The 24,709-nt window shown below is 42.3% G+C and overlaps 1 protein-coding gene across 49 annotated transcripts in view; it reads right to left on the bottom strand.

Annotated features, from left to right (window-relative positions):
- Positions 1-24,709, bottom strand: part of PCBP3 (poly(rC) binding protein 3) — a 310,671-nt gene that overhangs the window by 212,612 nt on the left and 73,350 nt on the right. For 34 of the 49 annotated variants that reach the window (XM_055105323.2, XM_055105327.1, XM_034948107.2 and 31 more), the window contains one exon: positions 123-160. The exons of 5 other annotated variants lie outside the window; for them this stretch is intronic. The gene's annotated coding sequence lies outside the window, so the exon portion shown is untranslated. Of the gene's footprint in view, positions 1-122; positions 161-2,765; positions 2,889-6,788; positions 7,234-24,709 lie in introns of those variants that run through there. 10 more of the 49 variants (XM_055105311.1, XM_063601335.1, XM_063601336.1 and 7 more) reach the window with 4 other exon arrangements.

Raw genomic sequence — 24,709 nt, 5'->3', positions numbered from 1 at the left:
CAGAGGGTCAGCAGAGACACACGGCTTCCCTTGAGAGCAAGACTTTCAACTCTGCTGACACCGAAAGAGTCGTTTAGTCTAAAAATATCGCCTGTGACAGCGTCATAAGAAGCACTACTTACACGGAACCACGTGGGGAGCTTCTCTCTCGTAGACAGTCCTGTAAACAGTTGAAGGAAAAAACAATTAAAATTGGAAATCATAGGCTTTCCAAAGAGAGACAGAAATCACAGTCTATCACCTTAGATACCAAATTTTATCAAACCAAAGTCATCTATTAAAAAGACATGTTTATAAATCAGTTATTGAGAAGGTCAAAGACAGTTTCCCAGAGAAAGAATTCCATAAAAAGTGATTCAATTCTAAACTGAGTCTGGAACATACACGATACTGATAAAGACTCAGAACCCCAGGGTCCCTGAACCTTGACCCACAGTCCTCGGCCTGACTGATGTCTGGGGCACAGCTGATTCTCAAATCCCTCTGAATCTATAGGGGAAGGTAAGAACACAGGGAGAGTATACGGGACGGGACAGCCCAGAACACCCACAGTCTCGGCTCTACCCTGAAGGGCCTTCACCTGGACCACAGGCCAAGTGTTCTCCCTGTGCAGACTGAATTAGCAGGTGAACACCACGCAGAGACTCCTACAGACAGACAGCCGGCCTCTGTCCAGTGATGTCCAAAGACTACAGAAACATAAGAAAGCCTGGACCATGATCAGCTGTGACAGAGAAAGAGTGAGACTGGGGTGACTCTCCCACCTCACTTAAAAGTCAGACAAAAGATATGAGACGAGGGTGTTCAGACATGGAGCAGCAGGCAGCACAGGACAACGATCCCCAGAGAAGGGAAGCAAATGGGATGCATCCTACAATTGCTGCAGCCTACAGCCTGGGGAGAGTGCCTGGGCCACAGCACAGGAAAGGGGAACCCAGGCAAGGCCAGGGGAGTTGGAAACGGAGTTGAGAATTCAGGGAGGCAAAGGCAGAGAGGAAAGGGGAGAGATGCAACTGACATCTCTGGAAGTCGGTGGGCTGGGCCTGCAGCACCGTCTCATCAGGATGCACTGCACTCAGGACCCCACAGCACAGGAGGCAAAAGCTAGAATTAGAGGGCAGAGTACCAGAAAGGAATGCCCTGCACAGAGAAACATCCCAGAGGTCTGTGGTGGATTCTCTAGTCTCTGCCTGGACATGGATGGGCACATGTGAGTGAGTGGACTACAGGAGGTCGGGGGAAGAACCAATGAAAAGAAAAAGTACAGACAATAGCTATGGCTCACACAGATCTGGGAAGAGTTCCTACTCCCAACAACTAGACTGCAGGAGCCTTGCAGTACAGGGGACACCACACTGAGCACTCAAATGACTGCACTGGCAGCAGACTAAGCTGGGGTACTACACTAGGCAATGCTTAACAAAGTCAGCAACAAGCTGCCAAAAAATCTGAACTTTCCAAGTAACTTAAATGCGTTCCAAAACATAGTTCAAAATATTTTAAAAGAATGCAGAGTCCAACAATACAAAGTTTACGATGTCTTTCATCCGTCCAAAACTGACGAGGCATGCAAAGAAGCACAAAAATATATCTCATAATGAGATTGGTTGATCAGTAAGATACAAACTCAGAAATTATACACACAGAGATCATTAGTACACAAAGACATTAAAACAGCTATTATACACTTTAGGAGGCAGAGGCAGGCAGATCACTCGAGGTCAGGAGTTCAAGACCAGCCTGAGCAACATGATGAAATCCCATCTCTACTAAAAATACAAAAATTAACCAGGCGTGGTGGTGGGCACCTGTAATCCCAACTATTTGGGAGGCTGAAGCAGGAGAATTGCTTAAACCCAGGAAGTAGAGGCTTCAGTGAGCCAAGATCGCACCACTGCACTGCAGCCTGGGTGACAGAGCTAGACTCCATTTGAATAAATAAATAAATAAATAAATAAATAAATAAATAAATAGGCCAGGCACGGTGGCTCATGCCTGTAATCCCAGCACTTTGGGAGGCCGAGGCGGGCGGATCATGAGGTCAAGAGATCGAGACCATCCTGGCTAACGCAGTGAAACCCCGTTTGTACCAAAAATACACAAAAAAAATTAGCCAGGCGTGATGGCGGACGCCTGTAGTCCCAGCTACTTGGGAGGCTGAGGCAGGAGAATGGCGTGAACCCAGGAGGTGGAGCTTGCAGTGAGCCGAGATGGCACCACTGCACTCCAGCCTGGGCGACAGAGCGAATCCATCTCAAAAAATAAATACATAAATAAATAAAACATCTATCATAAATACATTGTATATGTAGAAGATGATACAGGAAAGCACAAAATGCTAAGGAGAGACAAGAAAAGTATTTTTAAAACACACAAATCAAGCATGCAGAGATGAAAAATACATCTGAGATTTAAAAAAATATACTGACTGGGATTAACACCATATTAGACCACAAAAGAAAAGATCAGTCAATGTACAGACAGAATAATCTGTGCAGACAGAAACTACCTAAAATAAAACACAGATAAAGATTCTCCACTCCCAAAAGACAAAAATATATGTGTAATTGGAGACCCAGAAGCAGGGGATGGGACAAGCCAAAAACATATTTTAAAAAATAATGACAAAAGGCAGGGCAGAGTGGCTCAAGCCTGTAATCCCAGCACTCTGAGAGCCCAGGAGTTTGAGACCAGCCTGGACAACACAGTGAGACTCCACCTATACAAAAACATTTTTAAAATCAGCCAGGCATGGTGGCACACACCTGTAGTCCAGCTACTCAGGAGGCTGAGGTTGGAGGATTACCTGAGCCCAGGAATTCAAGTCTACTCTGAACTGTGATTGCACCACTGCACTCCAGCCTGGGTGACAGAACGAGGCCTTGTCTCTAAAACAGACAAAAAAAATTACAAAAAGTTTTCAAAAATGGATGAAAATTTAAGCCCATACATAGATTCAGAAAGGTCAACAATCCCCAACCAGAAATAAATAAATAAATAAATAACATTAAACTAAACCAAGGCACGTCATAATCAAATTATGTAAAAAAAAAAAAAAAAAAATCGTAAAGGCAGCCAGTAAAAAAGAAACATTATGACAAGAGCAGCTAAAATCTACTCATTTGCTGCTCTTGCCACAGAAAAACAAAACAAATCAAAACTGGGTACCTATGTGAGATGATGGGTATGTTAATTTGCTTCACTACAGGAACCTTTTTATTATCTGTATTTTATAACATTATATTGTGTACCTTAGATATACACAATATAATTAATTTTTTAAAATAGGAAACTATGTACAAAGAGACAAGCACAGACAGGGTGAACAGAGAACTTTTCAGAAACAGTGCAAGTCAGGAGCCAATTGAATTCTATCTCTAAAGTAATGAAAGAAAAGGCTACCAACCTGGAATACTATACATAGTAAAAATAACTTTCAAATATAAAAGTAAAAAGAAGATTTTTTTCTAACAAACAAAAGCTAAAATAATTCATTATCCAACATACCTGAACTGCAAATAATATTAAAAGAAGTACAAAATACAAAAGGAAAATAATACCAGAAGGAAATCTGGATCTACAAAAAGAAGTGAAAACCATTGAAACAGAAAATATGTAAAATATAAAAGCCTTTTGTTCTTAATTTTTTAAGATTGCTTTCAAAGATAATAGACTATGTAAAGCAAAAGAAAAAAAAAAGGCAATGCATTGTGGGGCTTATGACAATATCGAAGTGAGGAGATAAGGGCATAATGTAATAGCCAGAAGTGAGAGGGTATACTTTGGTAATGTTCTTACATTATATGTGAATTGGTATGATATTACTTGCAGATGACTATGGTAGCTTAAGGAAATATACAACAAATCCTAAAGCAACCTCTGAAAACACAGAGATAAAGCTAATAAGCTGCAACCCAATGTCCTCAGGTTTTCAGGCATATACTGTAAAAAGTATCCACTTTAACTGTTGCATCTTGAGTTGTTGTTTAAGAAAAGTTCCAGGAAGAAGCCCAGTGCTGGTGAAACAAAAGCCAGTTAGATCCAGAAAGGCCTCAGTTGGAGATGAACTTTGGCAAACTCTCCTCATTACCATACTAAAAACTCCGCCCAGAGAAGAGCTTATTTGCCATCTTGTATACCTGTGATGTATGTAGAAGCATGACTGACAACTGTGCCTGTGCTGCCTTGACTGTACCTTCTACACACAATGATTCAGCTAACGAGCCTAAAAACGGTGTTTTCAGCGTTGTTCAGGGAGGCGCCGCTTTGGAGATTTATCCCTGGTGTCCTCCTTACTTGTTGCAATTTTAGATTCCCTTGTTAAATCCTCCTTGGTTGAGCTCATTGTACTATTGGTGGCCAAGCAATTGAACCCACCCATTGTGTGGGCAACAAAGCTAGTAAAGGTAATAAAACTGATCATAGAAAGTACTCAATCCAAAATAAAGGAGAATGAGAGAAAAAAGGGGACTCTAATAACAAGTGGGAAAAATAGAAATCCAACAGCAAAATGACAGATTTGTACCCAACCATATCAATAATCACATTAAATATGAATGGTCTAAACATCCCAATTAAAATGTACTTTTTAAGACTTGATAAAAAAACAAGACCATGCTATAAGCTATTTGTAAGAAACCCACTTTAAATATAAACATACACAGAGGTTAAAAGAAAAAGGATGGGAAAAAATGTGCCATGTTAACTCTAATAAAAAAAAGGTGGAGTGACTATATTAATATCAGAAAAAGTAGATTTCAGGGTACATAATATTACCACAAGGAAATAAGGACATTATATAATAATTAAGGGGTCAGTTTATCAAGAGAAAATAATAACCCTAAACGTTCACAGACCTAATAAAGAGCTTAAAAATATATAAAGCAACCCCCCACCAAATAGATAAATCCACAATTATAATGGAAGCTTTCTACACTTCTCTTTCAATAAGTGATTTTGTAAAAACCTACAGAAGATCAGTACGGGATATAGGAGACTCAAATAACATTATCATCCAACATTATTTAACTGACATTTATAGAACACTCCACACAATTATAACAGAATATGCCTTCTTTTCAAGTGGTCATGAGATATTTTCAAAGGTAATATTCTGAAAATTTTTTTTAAATTTCAATAAAACTTTAAAGGAATAAAAAAAATGTTTCCTGACCACAATGGAATTAAATTAGAAATCAATTAAATTAGAAATCAGGAACAAAAAAGTATTTGGGAAGTTTTCCAAATACTTGGAAAATAAACAGCACATGTCTAAATAACATATGGGTCAAAGAAAAAACACAATGGAAATAAGAAAGCATTTTGACCTGAATAAAAATGAAAACACTACATATCAAAATATGTGGGAGGCAGTAAAAGCAGTACCAAGAGGGAAATCAATAGCACTAAATGATTATATTAGGGAAATAAAAGGTCTCAAATCCATTACCTAAGCTTACTAAAACAGAGCAAAACAAGCAGAAGAAAGGAAATAAAGAATAAAAATCTATAAGCTGAAAAGCCATTTTAAAAATACTTGCTTCAGGAGACTAAAGTGGGAAGATCACTTGAAGCCAGGAGTTTGAGACCAGCCTGGGCAACATAGCAAGACCTACTCTCTACAAAAAAAATTTTTTTTACATTAGCCAGGCATGGTAGATGGTGGAACATCCCTGTAATCCTAGCTACTTGAGAGGCAGAGGCAGGAAGATCACGTGAGCCAAGAAGTTCAAGGTTACAGAGCAAGCCTCTGTCTCTAAAAATATATAAATAGAAGTAAAAAATACAGAAAATTAATAAAACCGAAAGTTGGTTCTTTAATAAGGCACATAATATTGATAAACATCTAGTTGCACTGACCAAGAAAAAAGGTAGAAGGCCCAAATTACCAATATCAAGAATGAGAAATAGAACATTATACAGACACAAAAGATATTATGAAGACAATTAGGTCAAACCACAATGTGATACCACTTCACACCAGAATGGCTATAATCAAAAAAGTCTAACAGAAATGTTGGTGAGGACCTGGAGAAACAGGCAACCACATACATCGCTGGTGGAAATGAAAAATGGTGCTGCTAGAGTGGAAAACAGTCTGGCAGTTCCTCAAAAAGTTAAACATAGAATCACCATAGGACAGCAACTCCCCTCCTAGGTACAGACCCAAAAGAATTAAAAATACAGATGTAAGCAGATACTTGTTCATAACAGTGCTATTCACAATAGCCAACACGGGGAAACAACCCAAATGTCCATCAGCAAATGAATGGATAAACACATCTGGTACAGCCATCAGTGGAGTATTCTGCAGACATCAAAAGGAATGAAGTACAGCACGTGTTACAGATGAACCTCCAAGCGGGGCTAAGTGAAGGAACCCAGACGTAAAAGGTTATATATTACATTATTTCTTCAGATGAAATATCTAGAACAGGCAAGTCCATAGAGACAAAAAGCAGGTTAGTGGTTTCCAGGGCATAAGGACAGGGGGAGACCAGGAGTGATTACTTAATGGGTGGGAGGTATTCCTTCGTGGTAACAAAAAAGTTTTGAAAAAGTCTTGAAACTGGGTACTGGTTGTACAACATTCTGAATGCACCAAATTGTACACTTTAATTTGGTGTACTTTAATTGCATTTTAAGTGCACTTTAATTGCATTTTAAGTGAATTTCACCTCAATAAATAAATAAATACAATAAGCGGATGCTATGAACTTCTGCATGTCAGTAAATCTGCCAACTTAGATGGAGCAAGTTCTTACAAGAATCAAATAATCAAAACTCACTTAAGGAGCGACGCAGAAGACGGGTGATTTCTGCATTTCCATCTGAGGTACCGGGTTCATCTCACTAGGGAGTGCCAGACAGTGGGCGCAGGCCAGTGGGTGCGCGCACCGTGCGTGAGCCGAAGCAGGGCGAGGCATTGCCTCACCTGGGAAGCGCAAGGGGTCAGGGAGTTCCCTTTCCGAGTCAAAGAAAGGGGTGACAGACGCACCTGGAAAATCGGGTCACTCCCACCCGAATATTGCGCTTTTCAGACCGGCTTAAAAAACGGCGCACCACGAGACTATATCCCACACCTGGCTCGGAGGGTCCTACGCCCACGGAATCTCGCTGATTGCTAGCACAGCAGTCTGAGATCAAACTGCAAGGCGGCAGCGAGGCTGGGGGAGGGGCGCCCGCCATTGCCCAGGCTTGCTTAGGTAAACAAAGCAGCCGGGAAGCTCAAACTGGGTGGAGCCCACCACAGCTCAAGGAGGCCTGCCTGCCTCTGTAGGCTCCACCTCTGGGGGCAGGGCACAGACAAACAAAAAGACAGCAGTAACCTCTGCAGACTTAAATGTCCCTGTCTGACAGCTTTGAAGAGAGCAGTGGTTCTCCCAGCATGCAGCTGGAGATCTGAGAACGGGCAGACTGCCTCCTCAAGTGGGTCCCTGACCCCTGACCCCCGAGCAGCCTAACTGGGAGGCACCCCCCAGCAGGGGCACGCTGACACCTCACACGGCAGGGTATTCCAACAGACCTGCAGCTGAGGGTCCTGTCTGTTAGAAGGAAAACTAACAAACAGAAAGGACATCCACACCGAAAACCCATCTGTACATCACCATCATCAAAGACCAAAAGCAGATAAAACCACAAAGATGGGGAAAAAACAGAACAGAAAAACTGGAAACTCTAAAACGCAGAGCGCCTCTCCTCCTCCAAAGGAACGCAGTTCCTCACCAGCAACGGAACAAAGCTGGATGGAGAATGATTTTGACAAGCTGAGAGAGGAAGGCTTCAGACGATCAAATTACTCTGAGCTACAGGAGGACATTCAAACCAAAGGCAAAGAAGTTGAAAACTTTGAAAAAAATTTAGAAGAATGTATAACTAGAATAACCAATACAGAGAAGTGCTTAAAGGAGCTGATGGAACTGAAAACCAAGGCTCGAGAACTACGTGAAGAATGCAGAAGCCTCAGGAGCCGATGCGATCAACTGGAAGAAAGGGTATCAGCAATGGAAGATGAAACGAATGAAATGAAACGAGAAGGGAAGTTTAGAGAAAAAAGAATAAAAAGAAATGAGCAAAGCCTCCAAGAAATATGGGACTATGTGAAAAGACCAAATCTACGTCTGATTGGTGTACCTGAAAGTGATGCAGAGAATGGAACCAAGTTGGAAAACACTCTGCAGGATATTATCCAGGAGAACTTCCCCAATCTAGCAAGGCAGGCCAACGTTCAGATTCAGGAAATACAGAGAACGCCACAAAGATACTCCTCAAGAAGAGCAACTCCAAGACACATAATTGTCAGATTCACCAAAGTTGAAATGAAGGAAAAAATGTTAAGGGCAGCCAGCGAGAAAGGTCGGGTTACCCTCAAAGGGAAGCCCATCAGACTAACAGCGGATCTCTCGGCAGAAACCCTACAAGCCAGAAGAGAGTGGGGGCCAATATTCAACATTCTTAAAGAAAAGAATTTTCAACCCAGAATTTCATATCCAGCCAAACTAAGCTTCATAAGTGAAGGAGAAATAAAATACTTTACAGACAAGCAAATGCTGAGAGATTTTGTCACCACCAGGCCTGCCCTAAAAGAGCTCCTGAAGGAAGCGCTAAACATGGAAAGGAACAACCGGTACCAGCCGCTGCAAAATCATGCCAAAATGTAAAGACCATCGAGACTAGGAAGAAACTGCATCAACTAACGAGCAAAATCACCAGCTAACATCATAATGACAGGATCAAATTCACACATAACAATATTAACTTTAAATGTAAATGGACTAAATGCTCCAATTAAAAGACACAGACTGGCAAGTTGGATAAAGAGTCAAGACCCATCAGTGTGCTGTATTCAGGAAACCCATCTCACGTGCAGAGACACACATAGGCTCAAAATAAAAGGATGGAGGAAGATCTACCAAGCAAATGGAAAACAAAAAAAGGCAGGGGTTGCAATCCTAGTCTCTGATAAAACAGACTTTAAACCAACAAAGATCAAAAGAGACAAAGAAGGCCATTACATAATGGTAAAGGGATCAATTCAACAAGAGGAGCTAACTATCCTAAATATATATGCACCCAATACAGGAGCACCCAGATTCATAAAGCAAGTCCTGAGTGACCTACAAAGAGACTTAGACTCCCACACATTAATAATGGGAGACTTTAACACCCCACTGTCAACATTAGACAGATCAACGAGACAGAAAGTCAACAAGGATACCCAGGAATTGAACTCAGCTCTGCACCAAGCGGACCTAATAGACATCTACAGAACTCTCCACCCCAAATCAACAGAATATACATTTTTTTCAGCACCACACCACACCTATTCCAAAATTGACCACATAGTTGGAAGTAAAGCTCTCCTCAGCAAATGTAAAAGAACAGAAATTATAACAAACTATCTCTCAGACCACAGTGCAATCAAACTAGAACTCAGGATTAAGAATCTCACTCAAAGCCGCTCAACTACATGGAAACTGAACAACCTGCTCCTGAATGACTACTAGGTACATAACGAAATGAAGGCAGAAATAAAGATGTTCTTTGAAACCAACGAGAACAAAGACACAACATACCAGAATCTCTGGGACGCATTCAAAGCAGTGTGTAGAGGGAAATTTATAGCACTAAATGCCCACAAGAGAAAGCAGGAAAGATCCAAAATTGACACCCTAACATCACAATTAAAAGAACTAGAAAAGCAAGAGCAAACACATTCAAAAGCTAGCAGAAGGCAAGAAATAACTAAAATCAGAGCAGAACTGAAGGAAATAGAGACACAAAAAACCCTTCAAAAAATCAATGAATCCAGGAGCTGGTTTTTTGAAAGGATCAACAAAATTGATAGACCGCTAGCAAGACTAATAAAGAAAAAAAGAGAGAAGAATCAAATAGACGCAATAAAAAATGATAAAGGGGATATCACCACCGATCCCACAGAAATACAAACTACCATCAGAGAATACTACAAACACCTCTACGCAAATAAACTAGAAAATCTAGAAGAAATGGATACATTCCTCGACACATACACTCTCCCAAGACTAAACCAGGAAGAAGTTGAATCTCTGAATAGACCAATAACAGGAGCTGAAATTGTGGCAATAATCAATAGTTTACCAACCAAAAAGAGTCCAGGACCAGATGGATTCACAGCCGAATTCTACCAGAGGTACAAGGAGGAACTGGTACCATTCCTTCTGAAACTATTCCAATCAATAGAAAAAGAGGGAATCCTCCCTAACTCATTTTATGAGGCCAGCATCATTCTGATACCAAAGCTGGGCAGAGACACAACCAAAAAAGAGAATTTTAGACCAATATCCTTGATGAACATTGATGCAAAAATCCTCAATAAAATACTGGCAAACCGAATCCAGCAGCACATCAAAAAGCTTATCCACCATGATCAAGTGGGCTTCATCCCTGGGATGCAAGGCTGGTTCAATATATGCAAATCAATAAATGTAATCCAGCATATAAACAGAGCCAAAGACAAAAACCACATGATTATCTCAATAGATGCAGAAAAAGCCTTTGACAAAATTCAACAACCTTTCATGCTAAAAACTGTCAATAAATTAGGTATTGATGGGACGTATTTCAAAATAATAAGAGCTATCTATGACAAACCCACAGCCAATATCATACTGAATGGGCAAAAACTGGAAGTATTCCCTTTGAAAACTGGCACAAGACAGGGATGCCCTCTCTCACCGCTCCTATTGAACATAGTGTTGGAAGTTCTGGCCAGGGCAATCAGGCAGGAGAAGGAAATAAAGGGTATTCAATTAGGAAAAGAGGATGTCAAATTGTCCCTGTTTGCAGACGACATGATTGTTTATCTAGAAAACCCCATTGTCTCAGCCCAAAATCTCCTTAAGCTGATAAGCAACTTCAGCAAAGTCTCAGGATAAAAAATCAATGTACAAAAATCACAAGCATTCCTATACACCAACAACAGACAAACAGAGAGCCAAATCATGAGTGAACTCCTATTCAGAATTGCTTCAAAGAGAATAAAATACCTAGGAATCCAACTTACAAGGGATGTGAAGGACCTCTTCAAGGAGAACTACAAACCACTGCTCAAGGAAATAAAAGAGGATACAAACAAATGGAAGAACATTCCATGCTCATGGGTAGGAAGAATCAATATCGTGAAAATGGCCATACTGCCCAAGGTAATTTACAGATTCAATGCCATCCCCATCAAGCTACCAATGACTTTCTTCACAGAATTGGAAAAAAACTACTTTAAAGTTCATATGGAACCAAAAAAGAGCCCGCATCGCCAAGTCAATCCTAAGCCAAAAGAACAAAGCTGGAGGCATCACACTACCTGACTTCAAACTATACTACAAGGCTACAGTAACCAAAGCAGCATGGTACTGGTACCAAAACAGAGATATAGATCAATGGAACAGAACAGAGCCCTCAGAAATAACGCCGCATACCTACAACTATCTGATCTTTGACAAACCTGAGAAAAACAAGCAATGGGGAAAGGATTCCCTATTTAATAAATGGTGCTGGGAAAACTGGCTAGCCATATGTAGAAAGCTGAAACTGGATCCCTTCCTTACACCTTATACAAAAATCAATTCAAGATGGATTAAAGATTTAAACGTTAGACCTAAAACCATAAAAACCCTAGAAGAAAACCTAGGCATTACCATTCAGGACATAGGCGTGGGCAAGGACTTCATGTCCAAAACACCAAAAGCAATGGCAACCAAGGCCAAAATTGACAAATGGGATCTAATTAAACTAAAGAGCTTCTGCACAGCAAAAGAAACTACCATCAGAGTGAACAGGCAACCTACAACATGGGAGAAAATTTTCGCAACCTACTCATCTGACAAAGGGCTAATATCCAGAATCTACAATGAACTCAAACAAATTTACAAGAAAAAAACAAACAACCCCATCAAAAAGTGGGCGAGGGACATGAACAGACACTTCTCAAAAGAAGACATTTATGCAGCCAAAAAACACATGAAAAAATGCTCATCATCACTGGCCATCAGAGAAATGCAAATCAAAACCACTATGAGATATCATCTCACACCAGTTAGAATGGCAATCATTAAAAAGTCAGGAAACAACAGGTGCTGGAGAGGATGTGGAGAAATAGGAACACTTTTACACTGTTGGTGGGACTGTAAACTAGTTCAACCATTGTGGAAGTCAGTGTGGCGATTCCTCAGGGATCTAGAACTAGAAATACCATTTGACCCAGCCATCCCATTACTGGGTATATACCCAAATGACTATAAATCATGCTGCTATAAAGACATTGATGCATTAACATACGCAATAAACGTATGTTTATTGCGGCATTATTCACAATAGCAAAGACTTGGAACCAACCCAAATGTCCAACAATGATAGACTGGATTAAGAAAATGTGGCACATATACACCATGGAATACTATGCAGCCATAAAAAATGATGAGTTCATGTCCTTTGTAGGGACATGGATGAAATTGGAAACCATCATTCTCAGTAAACTATCGCAAGAACAAAAAACCAAACACCGCATATTCTCACTCATAGGTGGGAATTGAACAATGAGATCACATGGACACAGGAAGGGGAATATCACAATATGGGGACTGTGGTGGGGAGGGGGGAGTGGGGAGGGATAGCATTGGGAGATATACCTAATGCTAGATGACGAGTTAGTGGGTGCAGTGCACCAGCATGGCACATGTATACATATGTAACTAACCTGCACAATGTGCACATGTACCCTAAAACTTAAAGTATAATAAAAATAATAATAATAATAAAAAGGAAATCCAACTCAACATTAGAAGGTAATACCAATAGGCACACTTTAGTAGAGTATTACTACACCATGAGTTCCCCTCCTGCCAATCCCATCTGTTCCCAAATTGAATAAAATGTCAGAGAAGAGAAGGGAGGGAGCATGCTAAACTAGGACACACCATGGCACACCACCTTCTACTCTTGGGTCATCATATCAAATCTCACTGTATCCTTGAAGCATAATTGGAAAGAGACGGCAGGTGTCATCACATCATTGTGCAGATGAGGTGTGGCACAGGGAAGATGAGGGACTTGCCCAAGGTCCACAGCCAGCATCCAGGTCTCCAGGCCATGGGCCTTGGACACTGCGTCCCTGGCTCACATGGTATTAAGCTCCTATGAGAAAAGGGCCCCAGTCACAACCAGAATCCTGATTGTTCACAATTCACCACATCCTAATCCAATGTTTGTGCTATATTTCACCCAGTTGATTCTGCTTCATTTTCCTACAGTTTCTGGAAAAATCCTTTCAACCAAACAAATATATGTTAAGCAGACAGCAATAAATCCTGTTTCATTCAACTGAATAATTAGAAATACAAACTCCAGAGACTCTGGAATTTGGTGCAGGGCAGTAGGAAAATTACAGAACGTTATCGTTCTACTTTTCATCACATTTGAAACTCCAATTTAATCCCAGGTTGCAACTAAAATACTGAAATAAACCAAAATGGAAAGGATTGTCTTTTTAAAAAAAAAAAAACTCACTTAAGGAGAATTAAATAATCCTATATACATACCAAAGAAACTGCATTCAAGATAAAACCTTCCCACAAAGAAAAGTGCTGACCGAGATGACTTTGCAGGTGAATTCTATAAAATAAAATATACAAGGAAGAAATAATATCAATTTCTTACTAACTCATCTAGAAAACTGAAGATGAGAGAATACTTCCCAATTCATTCTATAAGGCAAACATTAACATGATAAAAAATCAGAAAAAGACACATAAGAAAAGACATCAATATTCCTCAGAAATATAGATGCCAAAATTCTTAAATTTTAGCATATAAAAATCCAACAATATAAAATAAATACATGCAGATAAAGTGGGTTTTAACCCAGAAATGCAACTGGCTTACTATTGTTTTTTAAAGCTATCAATGTAATTCACCATATAAACAAAAAAGAAACACCATATGATCATCTCAATAGATACAGAGAAAACACTTGACAAAATTCAGTATTAACTCATGATAAAAATCCTCAGCAACCTGGGAATTTAAGGACTCTTTCTGAACCTGATAAAGGACCTCCAGTTGAAACATACAGCTAGCAGTATACACAAGGGTGAAAACTGAATGTTTACCCCTAAATTCAGGAATAAAGTTAGACCGTCCCCTCCAAGCACTTCCTTTAACAAGATACCAACCTCCACAAGTGATCTATCAATTCAGTGCAACCCCAACCAAAAGCTGAACTAATCTAATTCTAGAATTTGTATGAAGATACCGAGGAAATAAACCAGCCAAAGAACTTTGAAAAAGAGAACAAAATGGGAGGGCTTATACTGCCCGATTTCAAGATTTATTATAAAGCTAGTTATAAAGATAAATAAATTGACCCATGGAATAGAATACAGTCCAGAAATAGTCTGCACACAGTATTAACCATGTTTTTCCTTTTCTGTGTCTGATGCTTTGACATCCAGGGCTTGCTGACCTGGAGGGACTGCCCTCCCAGTGTTAGCCAATTCCTAGAAATAGCAAACAACCCATCCTAGAGTGTACCTTTCAAATACAAACCCACCAATCCAGAGCCCACACCCCAACCACCTCCTCTCACATGGGGCCACTCCCCACCTGCCCCAATCACCCAAGGCCAGGCACCAGACAACTAGGGACAGACCCTACACCCAAGGGCCTGCTGAAATGATTCAAAGTGCCACTCCTAAGCCTGCTCCCCCTGCCTCACCCATTCCTCCCGTGGAGACCACAGTGAGGCTTTCCCTGCCCACATTGTCCCCTTGCTCTCTCTGCCTCTTGACCTACCCGGTGCTTCCCATGTGGCCCTGCCTGGCAGCCGTGCTCCTGCTTCCAGGGAGCTGTGGGTACAAACACTTTCTTCCTTCATGACAGTCATTTCTATGTCTCATGTCTTAGCACACTGTATTAAAACAAATCCCAGATATCCTGAAAACACACACATATGAACAAGTGATTTTGACAAAGTTTCCCAGGCAACTTAATGAGGAACAGATAATCTTTCCAAGAAGTGGTGCTGGAACAACTGGACATTGTATTTTTAAAAACAAGAAAAATAAGAACCTTGACATTTTCTTTGCATCCAATATAGAGTTAATTCAAAATGGATCATAGACTTAAATGTAATAGTCAAAACTATAAAGCTTATAGAAGAATGAATAAGATAAAATCTTAAAGACCTTCAATTTAACAAATAATTCTTAAGCATGATACAAAAGGCATGAACTACAAAAGAAAAAACTGATGTTGGAGGTTACCAAATTTTAAAACTTTTCATCTTCAAGTCACTGTTATAAAAATGAAGTCAGGCTACAGACTGAGAGAAAATATTTGCAAAACACATACCCCATAAAAGACTGTATCCAGAATATATACAGAAAAAATTCTCAAAGCTCAATAAGAAAATAAACAACCCAGTTTTTAAAATGAGCAAAATATCTGATCAGGTACTTCAAAGAAAATATACAGATGACAAATAAGCACATGAAAAGACGATCTGGCCAGGAAAGCAGAACGCATGCTTTCCAGACCAGCCAGGCCAGCCATGGGAGCCACACGCGGGTCACTGTCCTCCACATCCTGAATGCCGTGGTGGAAGACACTGGAAACACAGGCAGGCCTCAGGCAGGAGACACAAACATCAGGAAAGGTCGGCACTGTCTGCGACACAGGGACAGATGGACAGGCCTGGCGGGATCATGGGCCTGCAACCCACTGACAGGGGAAAGCAGGGATGGGGCATGTGAGCAGGGCGGGTCAGGATGCTGCCAACGCTCCTTGAGCACACAGAGGTCTGGGGCATGAGCACCCAGGATAGAGTGGAGCAAGCCCCACCTGGAGTTCCAACCACACCAGTCTCTTCTGGGCTCCAGCCACAGGCCCCCCTGGGTGTTGGGCCTGGACCTCTGCTCCTCTCCCCTAGATGAGCCTACCCAGTCCATAGCCATGCTCTCTTTCTCTGCTGATAATTTCCTAAATTAATCTCCTTGCCCCTGCTCTCCCCCATGAACTCCCATATCCACTGCCTACCTGGCCAAGCCACTTGGACGTCTATTACCTGAAGTCCAAGACCAAATCCTTAACCCCTCCTACCTTGGACCTGACCCTCCCCACGTCATCCTGCCTGAGTTGCTCAGGCCCCTCGGAGTCAGGTCTGAGTCCTCCTTCCAGTCCCATTGGCAGCCTCGGCACGCACCACATCTCAGCAGGCCTAACCACACTGCCTGGGCACCTGCGGCCTCCGTACCAAACCTGCACCCCAGTGCCTTCCCCACAGCCAGGGCGAGCCTCTGCAGTGGGGCCTGGGGCCATGCTGTCCACTGCCCTGAGGGTGACACCTGACCTCCTAGAGGGGGCCTGCTCTCCTGACCTCATCTCCTGCACTGGCTTCCTCACCCCAGCTGCCCCCCACCCCTTCCTTTCCTCCATCAGGTCTTTGCTCCATGCACGCCTCCTGCCTAGACACATGCCTGGCTCCCCCCTGCCACCCAGTTCCAACACCTCCTCCTCCGAAAGTCCTCCCTTGCCCACCCTCCAGGCAGCCCCTCAGCCACTGCTGCTCAGCCTCCCTGCTCTCCATGTAGCGTGTGCCTGCTGTGTTTGTAAGTCACTTTCTTTGGTTGTGGGCCCTCCCTCCACCCACCAGAAATAAGCTCCATGGTGGTAAGAACCCTGCCTGTGTGTCCCCTGCCACTCTGAGACCGGGAAGACCACTGTGGAGGCAGGCCCCCAGCAGAGGCTTAATGGAGAGAGGACAGGCAGGCACTGCCCCCACAGTCTTCTCCCTAAGTGGCAGGGCCTGAAGGAGAATGGGTTGTTAAGGACAAGCTTGCTGCGAGGCCCAGGGCATCTGTGCCTCCACATCTGTGGGCATTCTTCCTTTTCTAAAAATCACAGAATGAAGTTAAGATTTATTGGACAAGGGAAAGGGAAAACCCTGTACCTACCACAGGATACTTGTAATTCAATTAATCAGAAAAAAAAACCACCATCAGAAACCATCTGCTCAGAGGTCATCTGCTCAGAGGTCATCTGCTCAGCGGTCAGGGCACTTCCCAAGCGCAGGCAGCAGGTGGAAGCTACCACAGACCACACCCAGCCAACGCACCGCAGCCCAGGGACCAGGCTCTGGCATTGCCACTGGTTTGCAAACACATCCTAGCATCGCAGGGGAAATCACACAGCCACGACAGAATTTCTTCATAAGAAAGATATTTTTAAAACACGGCCAGTAATAAGGCAAAAAAAACTCCAAGCAAAATGTTACACCTTCTGCAGATTTAACCACGATACAAACTGCCATACTTAACGGCTCACAACAGTTTATTTGAGCTATTATCTGTAACTTTCATCATTTAAGTTATAGAGGAAGTTCATGGAATACTGTAGTATCCCAATGACAGCATCTCCTGAGAGTCAGTGCCTCCCTCACAGAGAGGCCGTCCTGTCCTCCTGCCACCCACTTTCTCAGACCAGAGCAGCCTCACGGCCCAACAGCCTGAAAACAACAGCCGACAGAGTGCCACTCCAGCTGAGGGGGGGTGGGTTACAGAGTGCCACTCCAGCTGAGGGGGGGCGGGTTACAGAGTGCCACTCCAGCTGAGGGGGGCGGGTTCTCTTTCAGATCCCACCGAGGCACCCCACCCTTGCTGTTCCCCATCACTGCCCACAAATCTACACGTCTCACACCGCTTCTCATTCTCACACTTACAGTGACACCGCTAACACCTCAAATCAGTTTTAATGTTCGTGTTACAGAGCAGCCTGGCCCGCCACCATGAAGGCAGCGAGATTCCCAGCTGTCCCCACCTCGCTTGGCAGGGGCAGGGCTGGGACTCCTTCCAACATGCAGTGTTGGCTTCTGGGGCTGCCCCGTTGGGAGAGGATGAGCAAGCAGAGAGCAGAAAGCAGCAGGGAGTGTGGGCAGCCCCCATGCACCACCCTGTGGAGTGTTTTAGCCCACCACTTCCAAAGACTGCATTCTCATAACTCGGGGTAACACCGGGAGGGGGCGGGGTGGGTCACAGCTGGACACCCCTGGAAATGCAGCTCCTAGGAATTTGCTCATAGGTTCCATTTTCGATAAATGTGTTAATAGGAGCTCAGACTTCAACAGATCTCAATAAAGGAAGATGAGCAAATGCTATGTTTTTACCTAAAACCTAAATAGGCCACAGGAAGGATCTGACTTCAGGAGGGGGACAGCCTTGACTCTGAATTTCTCCAGATCTGGGGGAGAGAGTGTCTCATTAACTTACCCCCTCCAGGTGAGTGAATTGAGAGTTTTACAGTGCCAACAAGGAGCAGGATGTGGGGGAGCTAGAGTTTAAAACAGCTTATGCTGGAGGAGGACGGGCAAGGAAGATTCAACTTAATTCCTATCACAGAATCCACCAGTAATCACCATTTCTATTATAAATAATTACCACTCTCGGTGATGGTCTCAGCGGAAAAAGAAGGAAGCAGTCAGCAGGTGAACTTCTTTACTCCTCCACCTCAAAAGTGGCATGGCCATGACATGACTGACAAGGCCAGGGAATGCAGATCCCACAGACCCTGAGCTCGACCCCGGGCCTGGCATCCAACCTGCGTGTTGTGCGGGCTGTGCTCCCTTGCTGGGACAGCAGCCCCTTCCCTCCTTCCAGACACTCAGTATCTGCCCACAATGTGTATTTTTTATTTCACTTTCATATTTAAGATAGATCATACTTCAGGTATGTGTCAATATAGATACATATACCCATGTTTCAATCTTACAAAATTACACTGATGGGCTTTACTCACTATCAACTTGTAATGATTTACGAAATGATTTTTGTTTCAATGTCAGTTAGTACATGAACTTATTAAAATTTTAAAATTCACTATTTTTACTTAACTCTTTTCTGAATGGGTCACTCTCATTATCAGAACTAGTCATAGGAAGTCTGTCTGGCCTCTCACCAGGGTAGTGAAGTTGCCTAAAATATATCTGCTAGACTCTCTAGACAACTGCCCATATGATCACCAATCCCTGATGGAGAATTAGTTCTTCAGAGGCCTGCCCCAGAGCCTCCCTCGAGAGCAGGCCACTAGGCCGCAGACGGCAGGCCATGTGCTCAGAGCCACTCTCTAGGATGCCTATGTGTCCCCTGGTTGCCAAACACATGCCAGCTCTCTGTGCAGAAAGCTGGAAAGAACAGAAAAGTGCAAAAAATATCTGTAAAAGCACCTGCACTTCCCAGATAGAAACAATGATAGCAGTAGAGTGTATTTTCTTCTAGTACTTTCTCATTATTACATTTACCTATATACATTTTTTTTTTTTTTGAGACGGGTCTTGCTGGGTCATCCAGGCTGGAGTGCAGTGGTGCGCTATCGGCTCACTGCAACCTCCACCTCCCGGGTTCAAGTGATTCTCCTGCCTCAGCCTCCCGAGCAGCTTGGGACTACAGGTGAACGCCACCACGCCCAGCTAATTTTTTTTTTTTTAAATATTTTCAGTAGAGACGATGTTTCACCGTGTTAGCCAAGATGGTCTCAATCTCCTGACCTCATGATCCACCCCCCCTTGGCCTCCCAAAGTGCTGGGATTACAGACGTGAGCCACTGTGCCCGGCTACATTTACCTATATACATTTTTAGAACAAAAATGAGATCACATTTTCGCTAAGAAAGTGTAGTAAATCTGTATCTGTAGTGTTTGTAGAAAATATTTATAACAGCGTTTTTTAGCCTTTTAACAATATTTGTTAATAGTCAAAGAAATTTGTCTATGAAAATCTCTATTATTTAAGATTGTATGGATTGCTTTTATGCTTAAAAAAAAACTTCTGCATTTCAAAGATCAGGTTAATATTCACATAATTCTTCTCCAACAATAAAAATAGATATTATTTATCCTATGAGCATAAAAGTGATATACATTCATTTAGGAAAACTTAGAAAATTCAGAAATGTGTGAAAACAAATAGCAGAGTGACCTCAGCTCTCAGAGACAGGTGCTGTAAGCCTTTGGTTGTACCTCTACACACACATACACATGCACACATATATCCACTTACATTTTATGTCACATAGGCCATTTTTACATACATTACTGACTTAGGTGCCAGTATACTGGGTACATTTTTTTCATGTCACGGATCATTCCTATAAACGCTAATTGCTTTCTAATATCTCATTGTGTTGTGAAGTACAATAACTGATTTACTAAATCCTTTATTACTGGGTATTTGGGTTGCTTCCAATTGTTAATTATTTAAATTACTGCTGTAGTGAACATACTCTGTACATAAATTTAGTGCTTATCCGATTATCTCCTGAAGATAAAGCCATAAGAACAGAATTTTCAGCCAAAGTGCATAAATATTTTTAGAGCTTCTCATATACTTGAACAAAGAGCCCCCAGAAGCTTGCTTCCCTACAGTAGTCCTCTGAGACACACAAAGTGACTCCAGTTTCTGTGATTTCTTGCCAAAATTCTATCTTATCAACCTTCTCAAAATACATGCAGATGAGATCGTCAAAGAACAATGCACATACATTTGCTTCATCAACAGTAAGACTCAGTCCCCTCCCTGTCTATGGACCTCTGTGAAATTCGACAGGAAAGTGACAAAGTGGACCAAATGGAGCACACGGAGAATGAAAATAAAGTGGTACCAGTAGCTTCTGGCCAAAGCTCAACAAATTTAAGCAAATACATTTAGATAAGAAATTCTGGTGTCTTTAATATTAGAATAACTTTAAAATGAACCTAATAATAAGTCATTTAATAATAATTAAATTGGGGTCAGGAGCTGTGGAAATCATTGTGAACTCGAGGCCACAAAAGGTTTATTTCCAATTCTCTCACCAAAAGTGGTCTCCTCAAATACTCACGGTCAGCCCTGCAGCCAAGAGTTTTTTTGTTTGTTTGTTTGTTTGTTTGTTTTTGAGATGGAGTCTCACTCCGTCGCCTAGGCTGGAGTGCAGTGGCGCAATCTTGGCTCACTGTAACCTCCACCTCCTGGGTTCAAGCGATTCTTATGCCTCAGCCTCCCGAGTAGCTGGGACTACAGGCACCCGCCAACATGCCTGGCTAATTTTTGTATTTTTAGTAGAGATGGGGTTTCGCCACATTGGCCAGGCTGGTCTCAAACTCCTGGCCTCAAGTGATCCTACTGCCTTGGCCTCCAAAAGTGCTGGGATTACAGGCATGAGCCACTGCACCTGGCCTCAAATACAACTTTCTAAACATGCAAAAATTTTTGGCCAAGTAGCTGCTTCCGCAACTTGAGGCAAGAAAAAATCAGAGGGCCTGACACACAGAATGTTCTGACCAGAAAGCAAGGTACCTTCAAACATCTGGGGCAGCACAGGGCAGCACAAAGCGGCAGCTGAAAGGGCCCCCACACCCAGCCAAGCTATGGCCATCCTGGCATTGGAGAGAATAAGTAATATTCTTGTTTAAGTTTGAAGCAGGAGCTCACGTTGAAGTCAAGGTCCAAATCATCTTAGAACATGCAACCAAGTCACCTGTCCTAGACTAACTGGTCTAAAACATGAAGCCTGCACCCTCCTGGTCAGTGTGCAAGTTCTGAGCTGCTGGACGTTATCTGCACCAGAGAGGTAAGAGAAGCATCTGTCAAAACCATTGCAACCCTACAAGAGTAAAGGTACAGAGGTGATGGAGAATTAAACTACAGTGAAGGTGTTTTCAAAACTCCAAATGTAGTAATAAATTTTACAATTATTGTATTTCTGAATACTTTTACTGCTAAGGCATTTAAAAGGCTCACGCCTGTAATCCCAGCACTTTGGGAGGCCGAGGCGGGCGGATCACGAGGTCAGGAGATCGAGACCATCCCGGCTAAAACGGTGAAACCCCGTCTCTACTAAAAATACAAAAAATTAGCCGGGCGTAGTGGCGGGCGCCTGTAGTCCCAGCTACTTGGGAGGCTGAGGCAGGAGAATGGCGCGAACCCGGGAGGCGGAGCTTGCAGTGAGCCGAGATCCCGCCACTGCACTCCAGCCTGGGCGACAGAGCGAGACTCCGTCTCAAAAAAAAAAAAAAGAATAATTTACTCACACTGCTTAAATTGTTTTTAAAAATTGATTCTTTTTTTATTACTTTTTTATTATACTCAAGTTCTGCGATATATGTGCAGAACATGCAGGTTTGATAGACTGGATAAAGAAAATGTGGCACATATATACCATGGAATACTATGCAGCCATAAAAAAGAATGAGTTCATGTCCTTTGCAGGGACATGGATGAAGCTGGAAACCATCATTCTCAGCAAACTAACACAGGAACAGAAAACCAAACACCGCATGTTCTCACTCATAAGTGGGAGTTGAACAATGAGAACATATAGGCACAGGGAGGGGAACATCACACACTGGGGCCTGTCAGGGGGTCGGGGGTAAGGGGAGGGATAGCATTAGGAGAAATACCTGATGTAGATGACAGGTTGATGGGTGCAGCAAACCACCATGGCAGACGTATACCTATGTAACAAACCTGTATGTTCTGCACATGTATCCCAGAACTCGAGTATAATATTTTTAACATATTGAGCCCTAAATAAAGTACAAGCAGCAGTGAGTATTCCTCTTTAGGCACAAAGGACTGGTGGATGTTAAAGACCTTTGCAATTGTCCTGCTGGCTTATCTCTGGCAAGTCATCTGGAGGTGCCTTCTCTACTTGTCCCTCAGGCCAGAACAGGTTTCCACTTCCTCTTACTAAGCCTGGAATTTGGTGGGTAATGATTTTGCCTATAGAGGTTCAAAAATCTGGCAATCTTTTAGTTTCCAGATTTGGTGTTCATGACTTAGTATGTGTATTAGTCCATTCTCACACTGCTATGAAGAAATACCTGAGACTGGGTAATTTATAAAGAAAAGAAGTTTAATTGACTCACAGTTCCACAATGCTGGGGAGGCCTCAGGAAACTTACAATCACGGCAGAAGGCAAAGGAGAAGCAGGCACCTTCTTAAACAGGGTGGCAGGATGGAGAAGTGCCAGATGCTTATAAAACCATCAGATCTCGTGAGACTCACTCACTATCACGAGAACAGCATGGGGAAAATCACCCCCATGATCCAGTTACCTCCACCTGGTCCCGCCCTTGACATGTGTGGATTTTGGGTAATGGGGATTACAATTCAAGATGAGATCTGAGTGAGGACACAAAGCCTAACCATATCAGTATGTCTTGGAGAAGACACACTAAAATCCCTCTGCACACATTTCCTGCCACCGGGTATGGCTTGTTCTCACTTCTCAGTTCCTCAGTTGTCTTCTTTTAACTCTCTCAGTGATGGCCCCTCTAGCCTCCCTGAGAACACTTGCTGTTCTGTCCTTCATCCCCAAGAGCGGCCCCAAGTCACTCGCATCCACTGAGAAGCCCCTTCCCAAACTGCCTCAGCCCTAATTCTGAGGTAAAGCCAACCTTGTTGCAGGGTGAGGATTACGAACGGTCAGCCAGATACAGCTGAGCTAATCACACAACATGGCTTGTTCCCTGAATTCAGCCAGGCCAGGGTTAACCCAAGACGGAACTTTCTCACACACTGACCTCCCGTCCCATTAGCTGGGCTCTAGATTTGCTGCTTGGCCCTGCTTAGCACAAGTCCCACACCGTTTCCACTCCTTTATTTTGCAGAGCATCTTGATATCAGATGAATAGGCAGCTCTGCACTGCTGTTCTTTTCCAAACTGTTGGCCAGTCTTATGCTTTTATTCCCTTGTGACATTTAGAAGCCATTCATCAATTTTCATAAAATATCCTGTGGCAATCACATTCATTTTTTGAAAAGTGTTCATTATAAAACATAGGACGCAGATGGTATCCGTGAGAATGGCAGAGTAATAACCACTAACAACTTACCCCTCCATAAAAGCAATGAGAACCCTGGCAAAATTGTCACAATTAACTTTTTAAGAGCTCTGGAAATTCATCAAAGGCTTGCAGCAATCCAAGGATCACTGATTCAAGAAAAACAACTGGATCTTGGTAAGAACAGTGAGCACTGTGGCATTTTAACTTACCCTACTTCCATCCCCTTCCCCCGAGCTGCATCCAAGCCTTGAAAACCAAGAGCCCAGCAATCAATGAGAACCAGCAGCCTGGCTGGCATGGAAGCGGCAGAACAGGACAGGAGTCTTTCGAAGCTGTAAACACCTACCTTTAAAAAAGAGGCAAGATCTCAATTCGATAACCTAAACTTCCATCTTAAGAAACTAGTAAAACAAGAGAAAACTAAACCCAAAGTAAGCAGAAGGAAGGAAACAACAAATACTATGGCAACAAGAAATTAAATAGAAATAGAAATTAAATAGAAATTAAACAGAATAGAAAACAAAACCAAAAGTTAGTTTCTTGAAAAGATCAAAAAAATTGACAAATCTTCACCTAGACTAGCAAAAAAAAAAAAAGGAGAGAAGACTCAAATTATTAAAATTAGGAATGAAAGAGGAGACATCACAACCAACCTTGCAGAAATAAAAAGGATTATAAGAAAATACTATAAACAATTTTATAACAAAAAGCCTAGATGAACAAATTCCTAGAAACACACAGAAACTACAGAAACTGACTCTAGATAAAAGAGAAATCTGAACAAACCTAAAACAAGTGAAGAGGTTTAGTAACCAAAAAACTTTCCACAAGGAAAAGTCCAGGATCAGATGGCATTACTA

The sequence above is a fragment of the Pan paniscus genome, chromosome 22, assembly GCF_029289425.2.
Source record: "Pan paniscus chromosome 22, NHGRI_mPanPan1-v2.0_pri, whole genome shotgun sequence".
Classification (NCBI taxonomy): domain Eukaryota; kingdom Metazoa; phylum Chordata; class Mammalia; order Primates; family Hominidae; genus Pan; species Pan paniscus.
This window is presented reverse-complemented; position numbering and strand designations above follow the sequence as displayed.